The sequence below is a fragment of the Piliocolobus tephrosceles genome, chromosome 5 (genome assembly GCF_002776525.5).
Source record: "Piliocolobus tephrosceles isolate RC106 chromosome 5, ASM277652v3, whole genome shotgun sequence".
In the NCBI taxonomy this organism is placed as follows: domain Eukaryota; kingdom Metazoa; phylum Chordata; class Mammalia; order Primates; family Cercopithecidae; genus Piliocolobus; species Piliocolobus tephrosceles.
Genome location: NC_045438.1, coordinates 61451740 through 61476317, shown reverse-complemented (window position 1 = coordinate 61476317; position 24578 = coordinate 61451740). Strand labels below are relative to the sequence as shown.

General features: G+C 40.3%; 1 protein-coding gene and 1 pseudogene across 5 annotated transcripts in view; one reads left to right on the top strand and one right to left on the bottom strand.

The window, feature by feature from the left end:
- The window catches only part of CDK19 (cyclin dependent kinase 19), a 218374-nt gene that overhangs the window by 87327 nt on the left and 106469 nt on the right, over nucleotides 1-24578 (bottom strand). The window lies entirely within an intron of this gene.
- LOC111538628 lies at nucleotides 6397-6736 on the top strand (annotated as a pseudogene).

Below are 24578 nucleotides of genomic sequence, written 5' to 3'. Positions count from 1 at the left end.
ACCAAGCAAGCACTACAATAAATGCTAATAGGAGTTCTAAATTTTGAAACAAAAATCTCAAAATACACCAAAATAGAACCTCCTTATAGTTCAAATCTCACAGGGCCTATAAAACAATACCACAATGGAAAAAAAACAAGGTGTTCAGGCAACAACTAGCATGACGAATGGAACAGTAATTCACATCTCCATACTAATGTTGAATGTAAATGGCTGAAATGCTCCACTTAAAAGATACAGGATGACAGAATGCATAAAAATCCACCAACCAAGTATCTGCTGTCTTCCAGAGACTCACCTAACACATAAGGCCTCATATAAGCTTAAAGTAAAGTGGTAGAAAAAGATATGCAAAAGGAAACTATGTTTTCATGCAAAAGGAAACTAGAAGCCAGCAGGAATAGCTATTCTTATATCAGACAACACAGACTTTAAAGCAACAACAGTTTAAAAAGACAAAGAGGGACATTATATAATGATAACAGGATCAGTCCAACAGAAGAGTATCACAATCCTAAAGATACATGCACCTGAAACTGGAGCTCCCAAATTTATAAAATTACTACTAGACCTAAGAAACGAGATAGGTGGCAACACAGTAATAGTGGGGGACCTCAATACTCCACTGACAGCACTAGACAAGTTAAGACAGAAAGTCAACAAAGAAACAAGGGACTTAAACTATACCCTAGAACAAATGGACTTAACAGATATTTACAGAACATTCTACCCAACAACTGCAGAGAATACATTCTTTTCATTAGCACATGGGACATTCTCCAAGACAGACCATATGATAGGCCACAGAAAAAGTGTCAGTAAATTAAAGAAAATCGAAATTATATCAAGCACTGTCTCAGAACACAGTAAAACAAAACTGGAAATTGGCCGGGCATGGTGGCTTACGGCTGTAATCCCAGCACTTTGGGAGGCCGAGGCGGGCAGATCGCCTGAGGTCAAGAGTTTGAGACTAGCCTGGCCAACGTGGCAAAAGTTGGTCTCTACTAAAAATAAAAAATTAGCCAGGCATGGTGGCAGGTGCGTGTAATCTCAGCTACTCAGGAGGCTGAGGCAGAAGAATCGCTTTAACCCAGGATGCAGAGGTTGCAGTGAACTGAGATCGCACCACTGCACTCCAGTCTGGGCAAGACAGTAGGACAAGACAGAAAGAAAAGAAAGAAAATTGGAAATTAACTCCAAAAGAAAGCCTCAAAACTATACAAATACATAGAAATTAAATAATCTGCTCCTGAATGACCTTTGGGTCAACAATGAAATCAAGATGAAAATTTAAAAATTCTTTCAACTGAATGATAATAGTGACACAACCCAGCAAAACCTCTGGAATACAGAAAAAGCACTGCTAAAAGGGAAGTTCATAGTATTAAATGCCTAAAAATGTCTGAAAAATCACAAACTGACAACCTAAAGTCATACCTCAAGGAGCTAGAGAAACAAGGACAAACTAAACCCAAAGTTAGCAGAAGAAAACAAAAAAAGATTAGAACAGAACTAAATAAAATTGAAACAAAAAAATTACAATAGATCAATGAAACAAATAACTGGTTCTTTGAAAAGATAAACAAAATTGATAGACCATTAGCAAGATTAACCAAGAAAAGAAGAGAGAAGATCCAAATAAGCTCAATTAGAAATGAAACTGGAGATATTACAACCGATACCACAGAAATACAAAAGATTATTCAAGGCTACTATGAACACCTTTATGCGCACAAAGTAGAAAACCTAGAGGAGACGGGTAAATTCTTGAAAATATACATCCCTCCTAGATTACATTGGGAAGAAATAGAAACTCTGAATAGACAAATAACAAGTACTGAGATTAAAATAGTAATTAAAAAAAAAAACTACCAACAAAAAAAGTCCAGAACCAGATGGATTCACAGCTGAATTCCATCAGACATTCAATGAAGAATTGGTACCAATCTTACTGAAACTATTTCAAAAGATAAAGAGGAAATCATCCCTAAATCATTCAATGAAGCCTGTATCACCATCATGTCAAAACCAGGGAAGGACATATTGAAAAAAGAAAACTATAGATCAATATTCCTGATGAACATAGATGTAAACATCCTCAACAAAATACTAGCTAACCAAATCCAACAGCATATCAAAAAGATAATACACCATGATCAAGTGGTTTCTTCTTCTTTTTTTTCTTGAGACGGAGTCTTGCTCAGTCGCCCCGGCTGGAGTGCGGTGGCGCCATCTCGGCTCACTGCAAGCTCCGCCTCCCGAGTTCACGCCATTCTCCTGCCTCAGCCTCCCAAATAGCTAGGACTACAGGCACCCGCCACTACGCCCTGTTAATTTTTTTGTATTTTTAGTAGAGACGGGGTTTTACCGTGTTAGCCAGGATGGTCTTGATCGTCTGCCCTCATGATCCACCCACCTCGGCCTCCCAAAGTGCTGGGACAACAGGTGTGAGCCACCATGCCTGGCCCAGGTGGTTTCATAACAGTGATACAAGGATGGTTTAACATACGCAAGTCAGTAAATGTGATACACCACATAACCATAGCTAAAAACAAAAATGATATGATCATGTCAATAGATGCAGAAAAAGCATTTGAAAAAATCCAGTATCCCTTTAGGATTAAAACCACCAACAAAAAATTGTTGGGCGCAGTGGCTCACGCCTGTAATCCCAGCACTATGGGAGGCTGAGAGGGGGCAGATCACTTGAGGCTGGGAGTTCGAGACCAGCCTGGCCAACATGGCAAAACCCTCTCTTCTAAAAAAAGAAAAATTAGCCAGGTGTGGTGGTGAGCACCTGTAATCCCAGCTACTCCAGAGGCTGAGGCAGGAGAATTGCTTGAATCTAGGAGGTGGAGGTTGCAGTGAGCTGAGATCACGCCACTGCACTCCAGCCTGGGTGACAGAGCGAGACTCCATCTCAAAAAAAAAAAAAAACAAGAATGCAAACAATAAGCTGGGCATGGTGGTGTGTGCGTATAATCCCAGCTACTCAGGAGGCTGAGGCAAGAGAATTGCTTGAACCCAGGAGGCAGAGGTTGCAGTGAGCCGAGATCAAGCCATTGCACTCCAGCCCGGGCAACAATAGTGAAACTCTGTCTCAAAATAAATAAATTTAAATAAAAATAAAAAATAAATTCAATAAAGTTTCAAATTACAAGATCAATGTACACAAATTAGTAGCACTGTTATGCACCAACAGTGACCAAGCTGAGAATGAAAGCAAGACCTCAACCCCTTTTATAATAGCTGCAAAAAAAAAAATAAAATAAAATACTTAGGAATATAGCTAACCAAGGAGAGAAATATACCTAACCAAGGAGGTGAAAGATCTCCACAAGGAAAACTACAAAACACTGCTGAAAGAAGTCACAGATGATATAAACAAATGGAAACACATCCCATGCTTATGGGTGGGTAGAATCAATGTTGTGTAGATGACCACATTGGCAAAAGCAATCCATAAATTCAATGCAATTCCCATGAAAATATCATCATCATTCTTCACAGAATTAAAAAAAGCAATCCTAAAATTAATATGGAATGAAAAAAAGAGCCCACATAGCCAAAGCAAGACTAGGCAAACAGAACAAAGCTGGAGGGATCACATTACCCAATTTCAAACTATACTACAAGGCTATAGTTACCAGAACAGCATGGTACTGGCATAAAAATAGGCACACAGACCAACGGAACAGAATAGAGAACCCAGAAATAAAGCCAAATACTTACAGTAAACTGATCTTCGACAAAGCAAACAAAAACATAAAGTGGGGAAATGACGCCCTATTCAACAAAATGTGCTGGGATAATTCAGAAGCCACAGGTAGAAGAATGAAACTGGATCCTCATCTCTCACCTTATACAGAAATCAACTAAAGATGGATCAAAGACTTAACTGTAAGGCATGAAACCATAAAAATTATAAAAGATAAACTTAAAAAACCCTTCTGGACATTGGAATAGGCAAAGAATTTATAACTAAAAGCCCAAAAGCAAATGTAAAAAAAGCAAAAATAAACAAATGGAGCCTAGTTAAACTAACAAGTTCCGGCACAGCAAAAGAAATAATCATAAACAAACAAACAACCCACAGAATGGGAGAAAATATTTGCTAACTATGCATCCAACAAAGGACTAATATCCAGAATCTACAAGGAACTCAAACAAATCAGCAAGAAAAAATAATAATAATTCCATCAAAAAGTGGGCAAATGACAGACATTGCTCAAAAGAAGATATACAAATGGCCAACAAATATATGAAAAAAAATGCTCAACATCACTAATCATCAGGGAAATGAAAATGAAAACCACAATGAGATACCACCTTACTTCTGCAAGAATGGCCATTAAGAAAGCCAAAAAACAATAGATGTTGGTGTGGATATGGTGAAAAGGGAATACTTAACACTGCTGGTTGGAATGTAAATGAGTACAACCTCTATGGAAAACAGTATGGAAAATTCTTAAAGAACTAAGCGTAGATCCACCATTCAATCCAACAATCCCACTACTAGGTGTCTACCCAAAGAAAAAGAAGTCATTATATCAAAGACAGCTGCATACATATGTTTATCACAGCACAATCCACAATTGCAAAGATATGGAACCAACCTAAGTGCTCACTAACCAATGAGTGGATAAAGAAAATGTAGATAGCCAGGCGCAGTGGCTCACACCTGATATCCCAGCACTTTGGGAAGCTGAGGTGGGCAGATTTCCGGAGCTCAGGACTGGCCTGGGGAAGATGACAAAACCCCATCTTTACAAAAAATTAGCCAGGCATAGTAACACACACCTGTATGTTAGGGGGTTGAGGTGGGAGGATTGCTTGGGCCCAGGAGGTCAAGGCTGCAGTGAGCCATGTTCATGCCACTGCACTCCAGCCTGGGTGACAAAGTGAGACCCTGTCTCAAAAAAAAAAAAAAAAAAAGTGGTATATATATACCATGAACTACTACTCAGTCATAAAAAAGAATGAAATAATGTCTTTTCAGAAACTCGAGGCTGGGCACGGGGGCTCACGCCTGTAATCCCAGCACTCTGGGAGGTCAAGGCAGGTGGGTCACCTGAGGTCAGGAGTTTGAGACCAGCGTGGACAACATGGTGAAACGTCGTCTCTACTAAAAATACAAAAATTAGCTGGTTGTGGTGGTGCATGTCTATAATCCCAGCTACATGGGAGGCTGAGGCAGGAGAACTGCTTGAATGCAGGAGACGGAGGTTGCAGTGAGCTGAGATCACGCCACTTCATTCCAGCCTGGGCAATGAAGTGAGACTTTGTCTCAAAAACAAAAAGCATGGATGAAGCTGGAGGCCATGATTTTAAGTGAAATAACTCAGGAATGGAAAACCAAATACCATATGGTGGGAGCTAAGCTATGGATACACAAAAGTATACAAAGTGGTATAATGGATATCAGAGATTCAAAAGGAGGGAAGGTGGAAGGAGATTAAAAAATTACATACTGGTTATAATGTACACTACTCAGGTACCAGATGCACTAAAAATCTCAAAATTCACCACTATATAATTCATCCATGTAACCAAAAACTACTTGTACCCCACAAGCTATTCAAATTTTTAAAATAAAAATAAAACACACAAGGGTCAATAAATTTGACTACAGAACTATCTTGTACAGAAAATACATCCTGAACAAAGTCAAACAGCTAACAAAATGTTTGGAAATCATCAAGTCAAAAGAAAATAAACGGCTAATTTGCTTGACTTACAGCAGGGGTCCTCAACCCCTGGGCCATGGACCCATACTGGCTCATGACCTGTTAGGAACAGGTCTCACAGCAGGAGGTGGGCAGCGGGTAAGTAAGCAAAGCTTCATCTGTATTTACAGCTGCTTCCCAATGCTCACATGACCACCTGAGCTCTATCTCCTGTCAGATAAGCAGCAGCATTAGATTCTTATAGGACCATGAACCCCATTATGAACTGCACATGCAAAGGATCTGGATTGCATGCTCCTTATGAGAATCTAATGCTTGATGATCTGTCACGGTCTCCCAACACCCCCAGTTGCAGGAAAACAAGTTCAGGGTTCCCACTGATTATACATTATGGTGAGATGTATAATTATTTCATTATATATAACAATGTAGTAATAATAGAAATAAAGTGCATAATAAATGTAACGTGCTTGAATCATCCAGAAACCATCCCCCCAACTCCAGTCTGTGAAAAAGTTGTCTCCACAAAACCAGTCCCTGGTGCCAAAAAGGTTGGGGACTGCTAGCTTATAGAGCTTATAAAATTCAGCTTTTTTTAGGAAGATGTGGTCTTAGGTGCTGGGGAGCTCTGGTGTGCCACTCCTGCTCGTGACTCAATGCTGCTCACTCTTGCTGAGGAACAGGTCAGTAAGGAAGCCATGCCACATCCATGGTTTTTAAAGATACCAGAAAAACAGCTGTGGAGCCAGAGGTGGTGCTTCATGGAATTAGAATAAAACCCCTGGAGAAGGTGTGTGCTGACTTGATCACAGGCAAAAAGTTTAAAAATCTCAAAGTAAAAGGACCAGTTTGTATGCCTACCAAGATTCTGAAAATCACTACAAGAAAAACTCCTTGTGGTGAAAGTTCTAAGGCATTGGGATGGCTTCCAGATGAGAATCCAAAAGTGACTCATTGACTTGCACAGTCCTTCCAAGACTGTCAAGCAGATTATTTCCATCACTATTGTGCCAGGAGTTGATTCTGAAGTCACCAATGCAGATGTTTAAGTCAACTATTTTAATAAATTAATTACTAGTTGTTAAAAAAAAAACAAAAACAAAAACAAAAAAACAAAGAAAAATGGAGCTGGGCATGGTGGCTCACACCTGTAATCCCAGTACTTGGGGAGGCCAAGGCAGGTGGATCACGAGGTCAGGAGATCGAGACCATTCTGGCTAACATGGTGAAACCCTGTCTCTACTAAAAATACAAAAACAACAACAAAAAAATAGCCGGGTGTGGTGGCAGGCACCAGTAGTTCCAGCTACTTGGGAGGCTGAGGCAGGAGAATGGCGTGAACCCGGGAGGTGGAGGCTGCAGTAAGCCGAGATGGCACCACTGTACTCCAGCCTGGGCAACAGAGTGAGACTCAGTCTCGAAAAAAAAAAAAAAAATGAAAAAGAAAAATGGAAAACCTTTCAGAGTCCAATGGGCAGAGAATATGAACAGACATTTTACAAAAATAAATATAAATTAAAATAGTCAAAAATTATCTAACAATATGACTATCTCAACTTAAGAATGCAAATTGGAGCAATGGAGATACATTTTTCATTGATCAGACTGGGAAAAATTTTAAAGCTTAAAAGCTTCTAGATGGCGTCAATAAGGAACTGGTTGAAGAAATTAAACTCCATCCCTACAATGGAATATTATATAGCCATTAAAAAGAATGCAATAAGAGGCCAGGTGGATGGGCTGGGCACGGTAGCTCACGCCTGTAATCCCAGCACTTTGGGAGACCAGGGTGGGTGGATCACAAGTTCAGAAGTTCAAGACCAGTTTGGCTAACATGGTGAAACCCCATCTCTACTAAAAATACAAAAATTAGCCAGGCGTGGTGGTGTACGCCTGTAGTCCCAGCTACTCGGGAAGCTGAGGTAGAAGAATCACTTGCACCTGGGAGGCGGAGGTTGCAGTGAGCCGGGATTGTTCTACTATACTCCAAACTGGGTGACTAAGCAAGACTCTGTCAAAAATACAAATAAAAATAAATAAGAGGCCAGGTGGCTCATGCCTGTAATTCTAGCACTTTGGGAGGCCAAGGCAGGAGGACTGCTTGAGCCTAGGAGTTTGAGACCAGACTGGACAATATAGTGAGACCTCATCTCTACAAAATATAAAAAATTAATTAGCTGGGCACAGTGGCTCACACCTGTAGTCTTAGCTGCTCAGGAGGCTGAGACTGGACAATTGCTTGAGCATGGGTAGTTGAGGCTACAGTGAGCTCTGACTGTGCCACTACACTGCAGCCTGGGCAACACAGTAAAACCCCATCTCTAAAAAAAAAATTAAAATTAAAAATATTAGCCAGGTGTGTTGGCATGTACCTGTAGTCCTAGTTAACTTGAGAGGCTAAAATGGGAGGATTGCTTGAGCCCAGGAGTTTGAGGCTGCAGTGAGCCATGATCGCATCATTGCACTTCAGCCTGGGAGACAGAGGAAGACTCTGACCAAAGATAAAAATAAATTTTAAAAATGACCTTTGACTTGGGGGTTAAAAAAATGGTATCTGTATTGTCGATATGGAAAGATCACTAAGACATAATATTAAGTGATAAAGATGGAACAGTATATATCTATCTATCTCTTTGGTATTTTTAAAAGATACATATGTAGTGGTACATGCACAAAAAATGTCATTATAAGAAGCCATTTTTACTAGCTACTTTTGTGCAGATGACCAGGTATTAAAGAAGACAAAGGTTTAACATTTTTCATTTTATATGTTTCTGTATTACTTTAATATAACAAATAGCAATTGTGATATTGTTTGAATTCTTATTATGTATATATTTCTATTTCTGAAATGTCAACAGGAGTTAACTAGTGAATCAAATTTGGTTTGCTACTTTATGTTGCTCTGTATTTTTCAAATTATTTTTTGTAAAAGCCTACTCTAAGGTATTGTTTTTCAAACTGCAGCTTATGACCCATTAGTGAATCATGAAATCTGTCTACTGAGTTGCAACCAGCATTTCCCCCACCATATTCCCGGCAAGTGAAATAACCTGAACTGGACTAAAATAGAAAATAATTGAAAACACCAGTGCACATCATAGATTATGAGCAAGAAAGAGCCAGACCAAGAACAGGCAAGCTGACTCAAAGTTTGAAAACCTCTGCTCTAAGATATTATGTTAGTAGTACTTTGAATAGGGTGCTTAGGGAAATATATTAATTATGTTATAATTAATATTTCAAAACCAAGAATCATTTTATGTTAAATTGAGTTTTTATATGCCAATTCTTAGCATGATCAATTTCCAAAAAAAGCTATTAATTGAAATGATAATGGAGAAAATATATAATTTCCGAAAATTCAGAGACAAAACTAAAAGGACAGCTATACAACATACACTGACTTGAATGAAATTGAAAAAATCAAACTGCCAGGCACAGTGGTTCACACATCTAGTTCCAGCACCTTATGAGGCCAAAGCAGGAGGACTACTTGAGCCCCGGTGTTAAAGACCAGCCTCGGCAACACAAGGAAACCTTGTCTCTACAAAAAATTTTAAAGTTAGCCAGCTATGATGACATGCACCTGTAGTCCCAGCAACTCGGGAGGCTGAAGTGGGAGGACTGCTTGAACCCAGGAGTTTAAAGATGCAGTGAGCTATGATCATACCACTGCACTCTAGCCTCAGTGACAGAGCAAGACCCTGTTTCTAAAAATTAAAAATTAAAAATGAACCTATATACGTATATTTAGAATAGCACCACATTATAAATTATACACATTCATGTCTTTGGAATGGATAAGACTGAAATTAGAGTGTTTACCTATGAAGAGGTCACCAAAATAATAAATTTTTAAAATGCTAGGCTATCTGAAAATTCCAGAATATTGACAGAAAACCACATAGTTCAAATATACATTCAGCGATAATCAGGGCATGCATTTTAAGTTATTGTTTTTGGTGTCAAAGGGTGTGTTTGTTCTGATTACAAACACCATCTATTGCCCAGTCTCCTGTTTGGTCAAGACAGATAACTCCAAAATGACTAGCCAGGATTGGGAACATAGTTCAGTCAATAATTAAGTGAAATTAAAAGACTAGGGGAGTATGAAATCAAAAGACTTTGTTTTCATTAACATGGCAACAAAACCGTGTACTGTGTATTATGCAGTGAGAGCAGCCCTGGGAAGCCCTATCTTTTTTTAATTTCATGAATCCCAATGTCATGTATCTTTACTACTTACATTACCTTTTTCTCCCTTTTATCCAACTCTCCACCCCTCCTCCCCACAAACCCTTGTCTGCTTTTATTTCCATTGTTCCTTTCCATTCATTAAATCCATTACTCTTAATGATCTCTCACACTTCCAAATCCCTATGGGGATTATTTATACCACCCATTTGGAAGTCAGCAAATGATCTCTTGTATTATTTATCTTTTTTATACATATCCTATTTTTACATACACTTATATTAACTATTTGGTAAAGTGTAAAGTCATTCCATGTTATGAATGCAGTCAATATCAACAAATACTTTTAGTTATCTTTTTAAGTTCTCATATAACCCAGAGGTCAAAAGCTGTTCAGGGCATGTGTTCTATAACTAAATAGATTCAGGTAATCTACACGTGCCCCAGGAGTGTGGGATCATAGGCCAAGGCTAATTCTGGAAGCAATGAGAGGGAGATGAAGGGAGGGAGAATAGGACCTGGCATGGGCAATGGCAATAAAGATAGAAAGGAGGGGTTAGATAAAAACAGGGCGGGGGGCGGAGCAAGATGGCCGAATAGGAACAGCTACAGTCTCCAACTCCCAGCGCGAGCGACATAGAACACCGGTGATTTCTGCATTTTCAAATGAGGTACTGGGGTCATCTCACTAGGGAGTGCCAGACAATCGATGCTAGTCAGCTGCTGCAGCCCGACCAGCAAGAGCTGAAGCAGGGCGAGGTATCACCTCACCTGGGAAGCGCAAGGGGGAAGGGAGTCCCTTTTCCTAGACAGGGGAACTGAGACACACAACACCTGGAAAATCGGGTGACTCCCACCCCAATACTGCGCTTTGAGTAAACGGGCATACCAGGAGATTGTATCCCACACCTGGCCAGGAGGGTCCCACGGCCACGAAGCCTCCCTCATCGCTAGCACAGCAGTCTGCGATCTAACCGCAAGGCAGCAGCGAGGCTAGGGGAGGGGGCGCCCGCCATTGCTGAGGCTTAAGTAGGTAAACAAAGCCACTGGGAAGCTCGAACTGGGTGGAGCTCACAGCAGCTCAAGGAAACCTGCCTGTCTCTGTAGACTCTACCTCTGGGGATAGGGCACAGCTAAACAACAACAACAAAAAAAGCAGCAGAAACCTCTGCAGAGGCAAACGACTCTGTCTGACAGCTTTGAAGAGAGCAGTGGATCTCCCAACACGGAGGTTGAGATCTGAGAAGGGACAGACTGCCTGCTCAAGTGGGTCCCTGACCCCTGAGTAGCCTACCTGGGAGACATCCCCCACTAGGGGCAGTCTGACACCCCACACCTCACAGGGTGGAGTACACCCCTGAGAGGATGCTTCCAAAGCAAGAATCAGACAGGTACACTCGCTGTTCAGCAATATTCTATCTTCTGCAATCTCTGCTGCTGATACCCAGGCAAACAGGGTCTGGAGTGGACCTCAAGCAATCTCCAACAGACTTGCAGCTGAGGGTCCTGACTGTTAGAAGAAAAACTATCAAACAGGAAGGACACCTATACCAAAACCCCATCAGTACGTCACCATCATCAAAGACCAGAGGCAGATAAAACCACAAAGATGGGGGAAAAGCAGGGCAGAAGAGCTGGAAATTCAAAAAATGAGAGCGCATCTCCCCCTGTAAAGCAGCGCAGCTCATCGCCAGCAACGGATCGAAGCTGGTCAGAGAATGACTTTGACGAGATGAGAGAAGAAGGCTTCAGTCCATCAAACTTCTCAGAGCTAAAGGAGGAATTATGTACCCAGCGCAAAGAAACTAAAAATCTTGAAAAAAAAGTGGAAGAACTGACAGCTAGAATAATTAATGCAGAGAAGGTCATAAACGAAATGACAGAGATAAAAACCATGACACGAGAAATATGTGACAAATGCACAAGCTTCAGTAACCGACTCGATCAACTGGAAGAAAGAGTATCAGCGATTGAGGATCAAATGAATGAAATGAAGCGAGAAGAGAAACCAAAAGAAAAAAGAAGAAAAAGAAATGAACAAAGCCTGCAAGAAGTATGGGATTATGTAAAAAGACCAAATCTATGGCTGATTGGGGTGCCTGAAAGTGAGGGGGAAAATGGAACCAAATTGGAAAACACTCTTCAGGATATCATCCAGGAGAACTTCCCCAACCTAGCAGGGCAGGCCAACATTCAAATTCAGGAAATACAGAGAACACCACAAAGATACTCCTCGAGAAGAGCAACTCCAAGACACATAATTGCCAGATTCACCAAAGTTGAAATGAAGGAAAAAATCTTAAGGGCAGCCAGAGAGAAAGGTCGGGTTACCCACAAAGGGAAGCCCATCAGACTAACAGCAGATCTTTCGGCAGAAACTCTACAAGCCAGAAGAGAGTGGGGGCCAATATTCAACATTCTTAAAGAAAAGAATTTGAAACCCAGAATTTCATATCCAGCCAAACTAAGTTTCATAAGTGAAGGAGAAATAAAATCCTTTACAGATAAGCAGATGCTTAGAGATTTTGTCACCACCAGGCCTGCCTTACAAGAGACCCTGAAGGAAGCCCTAAACATGGAAAGGAACAACCGGTACCAGCCATTGCAAAAACATGCCAAAATGTAAAGACCATCAAGGCTAGGAAGAAACTGCATCAACTAACGAGCAAAATAACCAGTTAATATCATAATGGCAGGATCAAGTTCACACATAACAATATTAACCTTAATTTTGTTAATGGACTAAATGCTCCAATTAAAAGACACAGACTGGCAAACTGGATAAAGAGTCAAGACCCATCAGTCTGCTGTATTCAGGAGACCCATCTCACATGCAGAGACATACACAGGCTCAAAATAAAGGGATGGAGGAAGATCTACCAAGCAAATGGAGAACAAAAAAAAAGCAGGGGTTGCAATACTAGTCTCTGATAAAACAGAGTTTAAACCATCAAAGATCAAAAGAGACAAAGAAGGCCATTACATAATGGTAAAGGGATCAAATTCAACAGGAAGAGCTAACTATCCTAAATATATATGCACCCAATAAAGGAGCACCCAAATTCATAAAGCAAGTCCTTAGAGACTTACAAAGAGACTTAGACTCTCATACAACAATAATGGGAGACTTCAATACTCCACTGTCAACATTAGACAGATCAACGAGACAGAAAGTTAACAAGGATATCCAGGAATTGAACTCATCTCTGAACCAAGCAGACCTAATAGACATCTATAGAACTGTCCACCCCAAATCAACAGAATATACATTCTTCTCAGCACCACATCGCACTTATTCCAAAATTGACCACATAATTGGAAGTAAAGCACTCCTCAGCAAATGTACAAGAACAGAAATTATAACAAACTGTCTCTCAGACCACAGTGCAATCAAACTAGAACTCAGGACTAAGAAACTCAATCAAAACCGCTCAACTACATGGAAACTGAACAACCTGCTCCTGAATGACTACTGGGTACATAACGAAATGAAGGCAGAAATAAAGATGTTCTTTGAAACCAATGAGAACAAAGATACAACATACCAGAATCTCTGGGACACATTTAAAGCAGTGTGTAGAGGGAAATTTATAGCACTAAATGCCCACAAGAGAAAGCTGGAAAGATCTAAAATTGACACTCTAACATCACAATTAAAAGAACTAGAGAGGCAAGAGCAAACACATTCAAAAACACATTCAAAAGAAGGCAAGAAATAACTAAGATCAGAGCAGAACTTAAGGAGATAGAGACACAAAAAACTCTCCAAAAAATCAATGAATCCAGGAGCTGGTTTTTTGAAAAGATCAACAAAATTGACAGACCGCTAGCAAGACTAATAAAGAAGAAAAGAGAGAAGAATCAAATAGACGCAATAAAAAATGATAAAGGGGATATCACCACCGACCCCACAGAAATACAAACTACCATCAGAGAATACTATAAACACCTCTACGCAAATCAACTAGAAAATCTAGAAGAAATGGATAATTTCCTGGACACTTACACTCTTCCAAGACTAAACCAGGAAGAAGTTGAATCCCTAAATAGACCAATAGCAGGCTCTGAAATTGAGGCAATAATTAATAGCCTACCAACCAAAACAAGTCCAGGACCAGGTGGATTCACAGCTGAATTCTACCAGAGGTACAAGGAGGAGCTGGTACCATTCCTTCTGAAACTATTCCAATCAATAGAAAAAGAGGGAATCCTCCCTAACTCATTTTATGAGGCCAACATCATCCTGATACCAAAGCCTGGCAGAGACACAACAAAAAAAGAGAATTTTAGACCAATATCCCTGATGAACATCAATGCAAAAATCCTCAATAAAATATTGGCAAACCGGATTCAGCAGCACATCAAAAAGCTTATCCACCATGATCAAGTGGGCTTCATCCCTGGGATGCAAGGCTGGTTCAACATTCGCAAATCAATCAACGTAATCCAGCATATAAACAAAACCAAAGACAAGAACCACATGATTATCTCAATAGATGCAGAAAAGGCTTTTGACAAAATTCAACAGCCCTTCATGCTAAAAACGCTCAATAAATTCGGTATTGATGGAACGTACCTCAAAATAATAAGAGCTATTTATGACAAACCCACAGCCAATATCATACTGAATGGGCAAAAACTGGAAAAATTCCCTTTGAAAACTGGCACAAGACAGGGATGCCCTCTCTCACCACTCCTATTCAACATAGTGTTGGAAGTTCTGGCTAGGGCAATCAGGCAAGAGAAAGAAATCAAGGGTATTCAGTTAGGAAAACAAGAAGTCAAATTGTCCCTGTTTGCAGATGACATGATTGTATATTTAGAAAACCCCATCGTCTCAGCCCAAAATCTCCTTAAGCTGATAAGCAACTTCAGCAAAGTCTCAGGATACAAAATTAATGTGCAAAAATCACAAGCATTCTTATACACCAGTGACAGACAAACAGAGAGCCAAATCAGGAATGAATTTCCATTCACAATTGCTTCAAAGAGAATAAAATACCTAGGAATCCAACTTACAAGGGATGTAAAGGACCTCTTCAAGGAGAACTACAAACCACTGCTCAGTGAAATCAAAGAGGACACAAACAAATGGAAGAACATACCATGCTCATGGATAGGAAGAATCAATATCGTGAAAATGGCCATACTGCCCAAGGTTATTTATAGATTCAATGCCATCCCCATCAAGCTACCAATGAGTTTCTTCACAGAATTGGAAAAAACTGCTTTAAAGTTCATATGGAACCAAAAAAGAGCCCACATTGCCAAGACAATCCTAAGTCAAAAGAACAAAGTTGGAGGCATCACGCTACCTGACTTCAAACTATACTACAAGGCTACAGTAACCAAAACAGCATGGTACTGGCACCAAAACAGAGATATAGACCAATGGAACAGAACAGAGCCCTCAGAAATAATACCACACATCTACAGCCATCTGATCTTTGACAAACCTGACAAAAACAACAAATGGGGAAAGGATTCCCTATTTAATAAATGGTGCTGGGAAAATTGGCTAGCCATAAGTAGAAAGCTGAAACTGGATCCTTTCCTTATTCCTTATACGAAAATTAATTCAAGATGGATTAGAGACTTAAATATTAGACCTAAAACCACAAAAACCCTAGAAGAAAACCTAGGTAGTACCATTCAGGACATAGGCATGGGCAAGGACTTCATGTCTAAAACACCAAAAGCAACGGCAACAAAAGCCAAAATTGACAAATGGGATCTCATTAAACTAAAGAGCTTCTGCACAGTAAAAGAAACTACCATCAGAGTGAACAGGCAACCTACAGAATGGGAGAAAATTTTTACAATCTACTCATCTGACAAAGTGCTAATATCCAGAATCTACAAAGAACTCAAACAAATTTACAAGAAAAAAACAAAAAAACCCATCAAAAAGTGGGCAAAGGATATGAACAGACATTTCTCAAAAGAAGACATTCATACAGCCAACAGACACATGAAAAAATGCTCATCATCACTGGCCATCAGAGAAATGCAAATCAAAACCACAATGAGATACCATCTCACACCAGTTAGAATGGCAATCATTAAAAAGTCAGGAAACAACAGGTGCTGGAGAGGATGTGGAGAAATAGGAACACTTTTACACTGTTGGTGGGATTGTAAACTAGTTCAACCACTATGGAAAAGAGTATGGCAATTCCTCAAGGATCTAGACTAGATGTACCATATGACCCAGCCATCCCACTACTGGGTATATACCCAAAGGATTATAAATCATGCTGGTATCAAGACACATGCACACGTATGTTTATTGCGACACTATTCACAATAGCAAAGACTTGGAATCAACCCAAATGTCCATCTGTGACAGACTGGATTAAGAAAATGTGGCACATATACACCATGGAATACTATGCAGCCATAAAAAAGGATGAGTTTGCATCCTTTGTAGGGACATGGATGCAGCTGGAAACCATCATTCTTAGCAAACTATCACAAGAACAGAAAACCAAACACCGCATGTTCTCACTCACAGGTGGGAAGTGAACAATGAGATCACTTGGACTCGGGAAGGGGAACATCACAAACCGGGGCCTATCATGGGGAGGGGGGAGCAGGGAGGGATTGCATTGGGAGTTATACCTGATATAAATGACGAATTGATGGGTACTGACGAGTTGATGGGTGCAGCACACCAACATGGCACAAATATACATATGTAACAAACCTGCACATTATGCACATGTACCCTAGAACTTAAAGTATAATAATAAAAAAAAAAAAAAAAAAAAAACAGGGCAAGAAAAACTGAATACGATTTAGTAATTGATAGATGGAGGGAAAATGACCCAGGATGGTACAAGCAACCAAAAAGATGGTGGTACAATTAGAGATAAGTAAAAGCATTACAGGTTTAAGGTGTGAAGAAATGTAGATTTTTTTCTTTCTTTTTTTTCTTTTTTTTTTTTCGGAGATGGAGTTTCACTCTTGTCACCCAGGCTGGAGGAACGGTGCAATCTCAGCTCACCTCAGCCTCTGCCTATCAGGTTCAAGCAATTCTCCTGCCTCAGCCTCCCCAATAGCTGGGATTACAGGCATGCACCACCACACCTGGCTAATTTTGTATTTTTAGTAGAGATGGGATTTCTCCACGTTGGTCTGGCTGGTCTCGAACTCCTAACCTCAGGTGATTGGCCTCCCTCGCCCTCCGAAAGTGCTGGGATTACAGGCGTGGGCCACTGCACCTGGCCAGAAATGTAGATTTTTAGTATCAGATGTGATGAACTCAAGACGTTCATGGGGCGTATAGTTAGTGATCCTGTTATCTTGATCTGAAGCTCAGGCAAGAGTGCTTAACTGCAGGTAAAGAATTTAGGAGTCATTAGCATAGAGAAGAGATTGCCCAGAAGCATTGTAAGGGAGCAAATGGGAAGGGCATTTAGTAGAGAGCTCTTTTGGAAAATAAGAACATTAAAGGGTCTGAAAAGAGACATTTAAGGCATAGGATTACACAGACTCGGAAGGTATGTTCACACAAGCGAAGCCTCCTTCTCTCAGGAGAGGATATTGTTATGAAAACCAAGAAAGATTACCTTCCTCCCAGAAGCGGAAACAGATAACAATTTCGGGTATTAAGAGAAATATCTCAGCAAACTAACACAGGAATAGAAAACCAAAGGCCACATGTTCCCACTCATAAGTGGGAGTTGAACAATGAGAACATATGGCCACAGGGAGGGGAACATCACACCCCGGGGCCTGTTGCGGGGAAGGAGGAGGGATAGATAGCATTAGGAGAAATACCAAATGTAGATGACAGGTTAAGGGGTGCAGCAAACCACCATGGCACATGTATACCTATATAACAAACCTGCACATTGTGCACATGTACCCCAGAACTTAAAGTATAATAAAAGAATAAAAAATAACAATAATAAAAAAGAATGTGGACCTTAACCTGTTTTCTTTTTTTGTTTGTTTGTTTTTGAGATGGAGTCTTGCTGTGTCGCCCAGGCTGGAGTGCAGTGGCTTGATCTCTGCTCACTGCAACCTCTGCCTCCTGGGTTCATGTGATTCTTCTGTGTCAGCCTCCCAAGTAGCTGGGATTACAGATGCCGGCCACCACACCTAGCTAATTTTTGTATTTTTAGGAGAGACGGGGTTTCACCATGTTGGCCAGGCTGCTCTCAAACTCCTGACCTCGGGTGATCCGCCCACCTCAGCCTCTCAAAGCGTTAGGCTTACAGGCGTGAGCTACCGTGCGTGCCCAGCCAACCTGTTGTTTACAACAATGTCAACAGCATGCTGGATAACACTGTTGATAGACTCTTCCAGTTTTGCCTGAGTAACATTGTGGGACACTCTTTTTTGAAATTTTTGAATAGTACCCATACCCTTAATGTCTACAGTATCACCTTTCTTGGAGCTTCACATGTATGTGGCCGAAGGAATAACTCCACGTTTTCTAAAAGACTGTATTTTTAAAGAAAATACAGCGGTGCCACTCCTCTTTCCCTTTGTGTTTGTCATTTTGGCAAAGTGGAAGATGGCAGTTCTGGACAGAAGACATTATTTTTAAATCTCTCTTTAACAGTCAAAAAAAAAAAAAATGAGAAGGCGGCCAGGTGTGGTGGCTTACACCTGTAATCCTAGCACTTTGGGAGGCTGAGGTGGGCAGATCACCTGAGGTCAGGAGTTTGAGACTAGCCTGACCAAACGATGACAATCTTTTAGTAGAGACAACGGTGAAACCCCATCTCTACTAAAACTACAAAAATTAGCCAGGCGTAGTCGCACATGCCTGTAATCTCAGCTGCCTGGGAGGCTGAGGCAAGAGAATTACTGAAACCCAGGAGGCAGAGGCTGCAGTAAGCCAAGATCGCGCCACTGCACTCCAGCCTGGGTGACCGAGGGAGACTCTGTCTCAAAAACAAAACAAAACAAAACTGAGAAGGCTGAAAGGCTAAGTACACAGCCAAAAAATGGCAAAACAGGCATTAAAACACATCTTTGGATACCTTGGTTCTAGATCGTATCATCTATCTGTATATGCACACAAACATATAATATTTTCGCTGAAAAATGGGAACACACTAACCACATAGTTTTGTAACCAGCCCTTTTTCACTTAACATATTGTAAACAACTTTTCTGTCAACAAATACCTATCTACAATAACAGTTTTAACAGCTGCATAGTACTCCACTGCCTGGGTATGAAATTGCTTTAAATAGTATGTTTGGGCCAGGCTTGTAATCCCAGTACTTTGGGAAGCCGAGGTGGGTGGATAACCTGAGGTCAGGAGTTTGAGAGCAGCCTGGCCAACATGGTGAAACCCCATGTCTATTAAAAACACAAAAATTAGCTGGGCGTGGTGGCAGGCGCCTGTAGTCCCATCTATTTGGGAGGCCGAGGCAGGAGAATCTTTTGAACCCAGGAGGCAGAGGTTGCAGTGAGCAGAGATCACGCCACTGCACTCCAGACTGGGCGACAGAGTGAGACTCCATCTCAAAAATAAATAAATAGTATGTTTATGTTACTCTAATATTATAATATGTTTTTTAAATATTATAAACAATGCTATAATAAATAGTTTGTACATCTGCATGATTAACTCCTTAAGATAAAAATACCCAAAAGAGGAAAGCGCTCTTTTCAGGCTTTTGGTACTGATTCAGTTTCTGGCTACGTTTCAAGTGTTCAAAAGCCCTTGTGACTAGTGACTACCACACTGGACAGCACAGATACTTTCCTCATTGCCAAGAGTTCTATTCAACAGTGCTGTCTACACTGTGCCAGACCATGTAGATCACTGCTGAATCTTAGGGCATGGCCTCCCACTTCAGCCTGACATTGGAGCCCCTCTCTATCCTCCCACTTTTGAAGGCCACTCTCCACAGTGATTTCTGCTAACCCTGCAGCTGTAGCACATAGGATGTGCACTGGAGAGCTGGTTCTCTCCTCCTGTAGCTCCACCCAGGCTAGGAGAATAGAGATTTTTACCTACAGAGATTTTACCGGCAGACACCATTGTTCCTACTCTTGTTTCCAGCCCCAGCTCCAAGTCTGCATACGTTACTAGGTTTATATGGAAGGGCAGGCTCTCTGATCAACCTCTGAGCAAGTTTCCCTCAAGTGTGCTGGCTAACAATGGGCAGGCTGATGTGTATCCTCCCTCTACTCTTACTTTACCGTTTGGTACCAAAGCTCTTCAACATGACACTGTGAGTGAAAACTGTTTTTAATTTTGCAAGGGTGATATAAATTCTTCTGCATTCTACCATTCAGGTGTTTCAACAAAAAACTGGTAAGAAGGTGAAAGATGACTCACCACCTTGGACTAAGAAGCAAAAGCTTTTAAAGCTTATAGGCATTTCAAATGGTTTTAAATAACAACTTGATATCTCAACTGGCTCTCTTGACTTTTCTATTTGAAATCTGCTTAAGAAATAAGCACCTAGAAAAAGTTTGCCTAACCGAATCCAGCAGCACATCAAAAAGTTTATCCACCACGATCAAGTCAGCTTCATTCCTGGGATGCAAGGCTGGTTCAACATACACAAATCAATAAACATAATCCATCACATAAACAGAACCAATGACAAAAACCACATGATTATCTCAGTAGATGCAGAAAAGGCCTTCAACAAAATTTAACAGCCCTTCATGCTAAAAACTCTCCATAAACTAGGTATTGATGGTATCTCAAAATAATAAGAGCTATTTATGACAAATCCACAGTCAATACCATACTGAATGAGCAAAAACTGGAAAGATTCCCTTTGAAAACCGGCATAAGGCAAGTATGCCCTCTCTCACCACTCCTATTCAACAGAGCATGATATATAGACCAATGAAATAGAACCGAGGCCTCAGAAATAACACCTGTGGAGGGGTGCAGGGCTGGGGGAGGGATGGCATTAGGAGAAATACCTAATGTAGATGACGAGTTGATGGGTGCAGCAAACCACCATGGCACGTGTATACCTATGTAACAAACCTGCACATTCTGCACATGCACCCCAGAACTTAAATTAAAAAAAAAAAGAAAAAGAAAAAGAAAAGGTTTGCCTTAGTTAAGGGTCACAATGTAATAAGCAAGAAATAGCAGACTGTTACAAATTTATTATGCAAACAGCAAATAGACTTTATACAGGATGTTTAGTCATGTAAATGCAATTTCCTTGAGGTAGAAAGGAAAAATGTATTTTCCAATTACGTCTGCAAGATAATAAATAACAACCCACATGCAATTACAGAATGAACAAAGAATAAAAAAGAAATTCTAATGTAATTCTAATTCACAATCATGCTAGAAACCCCACTTTAAGAAGCTGCAGTATTCTTGAAATGTTTACACACCATCAAAATATATATACAAGGGTAGAATCTAACCTAACAAAATTAAAATAAAACTTTTTATGCACAAATCATCTATGTGTGATACATCTGAATATCACTATGTATTACTGTCCCAAGCTAATAAATAGGTTTGACTTTAGAAATTTATCATCACAAAAAAGATTATAGTATCAATTATAATTTCATACTCCAACTCCCTCTTTTCAGTCAACAAAATATACACAGAGTTGAAAATATGATATATAACTGGTAGATCACATATAACAATGCAAAGTACCAAACACCATTTAAGAAGAAAGAAGGCTTATGACTAGAAAAAGTAAAAGCAATAGAAAAGCAATCATTTTTAAAAAAACTAATCTTGAAGCCAACTCAACCAAACACAGTTTTGTTATATGAGCCTTCACTTCATGCTTTGTCGAAGAGTCAAGACTCATGTAAGAGAAGATCTGTTCTGGCTCTTCAGCAACTCACTGGGGAGTCATTTGTTTTTGTGGGAGAGGCTCTGAAACCATTATGTTCTATCACTGCCAGAATTGGCTGACTTGTCTAAAGGATCAGGAGCCAAACACATAGAAACAACTATGAAAGAACCTGGGATCATCAGTCAAAAGACATACCAAGCCTAAATGGAAATACACTAATACCCCTTGTCTCAGTCTGTTTGGGCTGCTATAGCAAATTACCATAGAAGGGTTGGCTTATAAACAAAAGTAATTTATTTCTCACATTTCTGTAAATCAGGAAGTCCAAGATCAAGACACCAGGAGATTTTCTGTCTGGTGAGGGCCACTTCCTCAGAGACCACCATCTTCTCACTGTAACCTCACATGGTGGAACGGGTAAGGGGTCTTTCTCTGCTCCTGTTGGGCACCAATCTCATTCATGAGCGTGGAGCAGCAGTGACTTAATCAACTCCCAAAGGCTTCACCTCCTAATATCAACACCTTGAAGGCTAAGATATCAACATATGAATTTTGGAGGGACAAAAACATTCAGACCATATCCCCCCTCCCGTGGAAGACACAAGGGGAATCTAATCTACAAGGCTACAGACTTCATTTCTGCATTAGATTCATGTATTGCATGTAAAAAACAACAAAAGGGGCAGAGGGGTTAGCTACAACTGATCTAATCTTATATTGTCTATAATAAGAGCTTACAATCATTTATGAACATTAGAGACATCCATTAAAAACTATAAAGTTCTCAAAATCAAGAAAAGCAATGTAATAAATGAGTTATTTTACAGAGAAAAAAAAAATTCAAGTACATGAAAAAGCCAAAATCCTCCACTAATAAAACCTAATGAAAATAGGAATGATACCTACAATAGGTTTCTTAGGAATATATTGTGATATAAAATATTAACGTCTACATACTTCTATGTTAAGAATGGCTAGACACTGAATGTCAGCTATTTTCTGTAGAGAGGGGTTAACAAAGTAATAAATTGTGTTATTTATTAATTATACCTTCAACATTTAAAGCTAATTACTTTCTTAAAGAAGAGCTTGCCTTGACAATATCCTTGGTAAATGAAGACATTATTTGGATTTCAAAAGAGTATTTGAATTATGCAAGTCTTACATTTTATACCAGGATCAACAAATGTACTCTTACATACAACAGCTTTAAAAGAGGTAAACAAATTTCCTTATCAATTAAAACCAGGAATGTCCTAGTGCTTTATTCAAACCTTAAGAAATATTTTTCTGTAGCAAAAAGAAAAAAAAAAAAATCACTGGAAGACAACAATATGACACTTGTAAGTAAAAGGAAAATATCAGGTCTGCCTTGATGGAGAATTTATATATGAACTAAATATACATAGCATGAATATTAAATAGATTACAATGGGCTGGGCACAGTGGCTCACACCTGTAATCCCAGCACTTTGGGAGGCCGAGGCGGGCGAATCACCCGAGGTCAGGAGTTTGAGATCCCCCTGGCCAACATGGCAAAACCCTGTCTCTACTAAAAGTACAAAAATTAGCTGGGTGTGGTGGTGGGCACCTGTAGTCCCAGCTACTTGGGAGGCTGAGGCAGGAGAATTGCATGAACCCAGGCGGGGGGTCCGAGGTCACAGTGAGCCGAGATCACACCACTGCACTCCAGCCTAGGCGACAGAGTGAGAATCCGTCCCCCCCCTCCCCAAAAAAAAAGATTGGCTACTTTTTTTTTTTTTACTGCAGTGACACAAATTTACAATGCTCTAGGACAGTGTCTCCCCAAATGATGTTATGTAGGCTATTAACACACATGCTATTCCTCCCATAAAAAAAGTCCTCAGTTCAAATAAGTTTGGGAAATGCTGACTCAAACAGGTTTCTTGACTGAGTAAGTAATACAGCACTTAACAGGCTAAGGTGTTATGGACCTCCAAGAACAGGTAAGCAACCTTTGCTACATATATTTGACTATAGAATCATCTCATCTCTTCCAAAGCAGAGCTGCTTCTCCCATTTCCAGGTACTAATACTCTATGGAACATAATTTGGGAAAGAAACACTACCCTCAAGATAGTCTATATGTTCTATGTTGGATAGAAACATCGGCTTACTAGATAAAGATACTGAATCAGCACTAAATAATGGTTGATCCTTAGAAATAGCAGACCTCTGTGGAACTATAATACTAGTTGCTATGGACAATTTCTCTTCTAGCAGATTTCACAAAAGACTGGGCCTTTGCCTTATTCTCATTCTCATTCCCCATCCCACTTCACTCTTGTCTTTGGGGTTCCTGCTGCACAGGTTTCCTTGCTAAGGCAGAGGAAGCAGAGATGCTGAAATGAAAACAGATCTAGGGAAGCCAGCAGGAGTGTGGGGAAGCAGGATAAACAGGATGTTTATCCACAGTGGCTAGAAAACATGTCATTAAAGGAGTAGGTTAGCTAAAGGGGTCAAAAATTAATGCCAATAGAACAGACAGAATAAAGTTTCAGGTCAGAGAGGCATGTGTGAAACTAACAACAGTAAGAAGTTAAGAGATTCAGAATAAGATGGCAGGGAAAGTGTAAACAGTTTGAGACATACTGTTCATCACAGTTAAAAAGCAACATACAGCTGGGCGTGGTGGCTCACACCTGTAATCCCACCATTTTGGGAGGCCAAGGTGGGCAGATCACGAGGTCAGGAGATCGAGACCATACCAGTCAACATGGTGAAACCTTGTCTCTACTAAAAATACAAAAATTAGCTGGGCGTGGTGGCGCGTGCCTGTAATCCCAGCTACTCGGGAGGCTGACACAGGAGAATGGCTTGAACCAGGGACTGGAGGTTGCAGTGAGCCAAGATCATGCCACTGCATTCCAGCCTGGTGACAGATCCCATCTCAAAAAACAAACAAACA